This window comes from Suillus fuscotomentosus (genome assembly GCF_016647785.1).
Source record: "Suillus fuscotomentosus strain FC203 chromosome Unknown F5891scaffold_180, whole genome shotgun sequence".
NCBI classification, from domain to species: Eukaryota; Fungi; Basidiomycota; class Agaricomycetes; order Boletales; family Suillaceae; genus Suillus; species Suillus fuscotomentosus.
The window spans coordinates 75,032-79,437 of record NW_024539692.1 but is presented as its reverse complement, the minus strand read 5'-3'; the positions used below and the strand labels follow the sequence as shown (position 1 = coordinate 79,437).

The 4,406-nt window shown below is 46.0% G+C and overlaps 1 non-coding gene across 1 annotated transcript; it reads right to left on the bottom strand.

Moving 5' to 3' along the window:
* Positions 1-1,023: 1,023 nt before the first annotated feature.
* Positions 1,024-1,106, bottom strand: F5891DRAFT_t132. Its single transcript has one exon. It is a non-coding gene; the product is annotated as a tRNA-Glu (tRNA).
* Between the last annotated feature and the right edge of the window lie 3,300 nt (positions 1,107-4,406).

The window sequence follows — 4,406 nt, the reverse complement described above, 5'->3', positions numbered from 1 at the left end:
ACCTTGGGTGAGTGTGGCAGATGTGATCATGATGGGTATTGTTGACGGCAGGATGTAGCGCAGGCGACCCAACTCCTTGTATTCCGGACGGAATTCTCCCCATTCAGTGATGCAGTGGGCTTCATCGACGACTATACTGACGATATGCGAGGTGAAGAGCAGGTTTTTGAGTAGCTGCTCAAATTTGCCATTTGGTTTCATGATTTGCTCTGGACTGACCGCTATTGCACGGTATTTGAACGCTTTGATAGCCTGTTGTAAAGTGAGTAATCGCGAGGAAGATACTGTTATCAGGGTTGACTAACCAAGAAATTTGTAGTGGTTGCGGTCTCAGCATTGATAGCTATGGCCGGTATTCCAGCGATGCCCAAAGAATCGGCATTTTGCTTGCCGAGTAAGTTCAAGGGGGTGATGACGAGCTGAATACCATCTATTCTGAAGAGCAGGGGTATCCAGAAGCAAAGGGTCTGTCCCATCCCAGTTCCTGCAGTGCACAGCATGTCTTTGTCGCCTTGAAGTAGGGCCTGGGCAACTTTAACTTGCCATAGGCATGGCCGTACACCAAATCTATCTTGAGTTTTGCGCTGGACATCAGCGGTAGAAGGTGTGTCCTGATTTAGAGTCAGGCTCATTTGATGGATATGAAATTGGTAGCTGCAGTTGTACAATATCTACAGTATATTATTATTAATGCCTAACCCTGGGTTAGGTTTATGCTACTGTTTTCGAGGTGTCATAGTCACTGTCACTGTGGCTGGCGCTTGTTTACAAATGTTTTATTCCAGCCGTCGCTGAGTGTGTGAGGGAGGTTAAGGTTATGCTGGATTTGAATTCTTCACGTGATTTCGGATAGTGCCGCAGCCGCAGTATGCCGCCTCACAACTCGAAGCGTTCGGATGGGAAGGAGCCTGGTGGAGGGTGGGTGGCGCAATGACATTGCAACTCCGCTGCTAGCGAACTTGGATTAATCCTTGGAAGCCCCTAGACTTTCTACCAGCGTCACCAGCCAGATCACAAAAAAATTTCGGATACGGGGAATCGAACCCCGAGCTACCGCGAATTCTAAGCTTGAGAGGCGGTAATGTTAACCATTACACCATATCCGATGTACATGTATTTCATCCCGACCATACATCAAAGTAGCGATACATATAGCAAGGAGACAATGTCGCATGTCCTCTCCGCGACGAAATAAGTACCCCCTCTCAACTTCACAACCGTGATACAATATACCAACGCACCATCAGGCGCCCAGTGTATGATATTGAAACATATTCCACTTGATAGATATAGAACCACATGGCTGAGAGTAATAATTAAGGCGATAGATGACCATCAGCCATCAGATCAACGACCCCTACGTGTCACGAAATTCTAAAAATACAAAATCAGTCCACGATCCTGCGCCCGAAAAAAAAGCTGGCTCACATCCAGATCCTGTGATGTCGCCACGGCAAGCACGAAATTTTTGCCCTGGTCCGTAACTACGACAATCACCACCAGAAGTCAGAACCGGAAAACCAAAACATTCAACTCGAAGTGCACCTAACGCAAAAATATTATCCTGCAAAAACTCTGCCAGTTCCGCAAGGGGCGTCAAGGGAGTTACGAGGGTGTAATGCTGAGACGCGCTACGATTGAACTTGGTCATGTATTTACTGACGGAGTCGTTCTGACCGTCGGATTAAGCATGCAAGGGATAGTTGATCTAATAGCGATACGTACTGGCGATGCTGTGCCTGCTTCCCACTTTTCTTTCAGAGCAGCGACGTCTACGTACCCGAGCGGACGACGATCACGGTTGAGGACGCTGAACAGGAAACTTAGCCATTGGCGCTCATGGAAGACACGCACTTACGGTATATGGGAGAAATCACGATCATATGCTGACTCCATTGCGCGAGATACAGATTCGGAGGAGGGCAAACAGAATGCAGGGGGAAGTTGCAGGTCCTAACAATCGATGATGCGTTGACTTATCTCAGTTTCGTACAATAATTAATTTAATGATACGCACCTCTACACAGCGCCACGGTATCTATCGTTCGGAGGCATTGATGTTAAGGCAAAGATGTTGAAAGGGATTGCGTCTGATGGGAGTTGAATTGAGGTTGCCATCTTGAGGGGACTGGATGAGATAGTACACACGCACCACTTAAATCGCCAGAGCTTTAAAAGAATGAAACGATTCCTGTCAATTTCGAAGCGAAAGTCGACCGAACCGGACAGTACCCGAGGCACCGATGTCATTGGGAACATGTGACTCGCTATGACCGTGTGACACTGATGTAAGCCTGTGAATTTCATTTCTTCCTCATCCGTCAATTTTGTTTTGCTGTTGTATTATGTTTTATAGCAATTGTCGTGTGGTATTCTTGGTCGACGGTCATTCGTGAAAATTGCTATAAAGCAAGTGAGTACTCAGTTTTGGAGTGATTATGTAGTAGCTTATCTATGAACGAACTAACACATGGCGATAAGCTATATCCTGGCACGAACAAAAGCGATGTTGCCGGGCATAGCAGTTCGATCCGGTTTTGATGGGCAACAAGTAAGTGATTGATTTATGCGCATTGGGCAGCTCTCAAATTCAAATCTCTCCGCACACAGCCCACACGCCAGGCAGCTAGCTAGCTGCGAATGCAACGTCTAACTCGTCTTACAAAACGAATCCCCCAACCCAAATAGACTCCCGCCTGATTGTGGGAGAGGTTTCATCAAAATTTCAAATGTTCATCCAGCTCCTCGTGCGCCGCTGAACCTCGAGCAAGTTGGGCACAAGTGGAGTACAATTGTGTGTGTTTTCAAAGTAAGCACTGCTCTGTTTTGGAATCAGGACCCGCTGCTGCAATATGATTGAAATGGCCATGTAGTTGTTATCCGACATCAAGACGATGGAGGCGACCGACGGTCACCCCGGATTTGACTGAGATGCTCCTATATGTGGATGCAATTAGTATCCGTCGATCAATCTACTTGAGGCTTTCTGCCTACTGAGTTGGATCCGCTCATCCGTCACGCACAGCCTTGACTTTTGAACGTGTTTCCTTGCGCCTCAAGCAGTCGTGCGAGAAATAAGCTGTGTTCACTCTGCTGGAACGTCACGGCATTATACTCGTCTGGGACAATATTTATGATTCCTGATAGTCACTAGGCTTATGACCTGCCGTATAGTACCACGGACAAGTCGAATAGTGCGTCAACCTCTCAAAGATGTAGTTCAGAGTCTCAATAGTCACGCCAAAGTCGACATTGACTCAGGCGTTCCTACCAATCTGTCGCTTGTTACAAATGCTTTGCTTCGAACGCCCGTAGGGCTTGTGACTATCGGACATCTGCGTGATTTCATTCAACTCATTCGACAACATTTGTTGGGATCAATCAAAGATTCTGATGCGAATACGGACACCAAACTAATCACTATAAAAGCGATGGACAGTGGTATTTCTGCACACACTCAAATACGCCCCATCACGATATGACCATAGTCTCAGATGATCCCGCTCAATGGCCGTTCAGTTTTTATCATCTTTTGGGCTATTTTGTAGGTTTGTAGAGAGAACAATTGTGACTCAATAGTGACATTTCAGTATCTCTGACTATCGCTTCACAGTTGCAAGCTCTACTGCGGTGATATACAACTGGGGTGAGCGAGATAATACGTTTCGAGGGATTATTGATATGCATGCAATATTCAAGCATTAACATTCGGACGAGAGGTACGTTGACGTCATGATCTGTGCATCTCACTGAGAATGCTTCCACAGTTCGAACTGATCTTAGTGAGCAAAGTCCTATATCAGAACCAAACGGCATGATGCAGTTGACTCGGGCAGGGACAACGTTGGTCCATCATACCGTTCTTTATATTTGTGTATGTTTTTGCTATGAGCGCAGTTGGAATGTTGTGTTGACTCTAACATATGCTAGGTGCGCTGGATTGGAATATATATTCTGTGTACGTTTGCAAGGCTATCTACATAACACTGCAATGTGCTAATAGATTATCTCGGAACCAGCGCCTACACCTTGCGTATGTATGTTCAAATGTGTTCGCTTCTTCTGGCTAATGGCATGCAGAGAGTTTACCTGTCTCGATCACCGATGCAGTGGTATTCTGTACCCTATCATATCCATTCAACTGCTAACTACGCTCCTATATAGGAGTGAGTGATATTTTTTCGGCCGGCTTGTGTTCTCAAGATAACGACTACAACAGTTGTGAGTTCATGTTAAGCAATTATCCTACTACCAAGTAACTAGGTTTTCAGGCACTATCGTTTGGTACATAGGGACATGGAGTCCTGTCATCGTCAATGCCATGCTAGGCGGTGAGCTCACCTGTGGTTTCGTTACCGATAGTGACTTGACTAAAATATCATTCAAGTCATCATGATTGCTCGGAT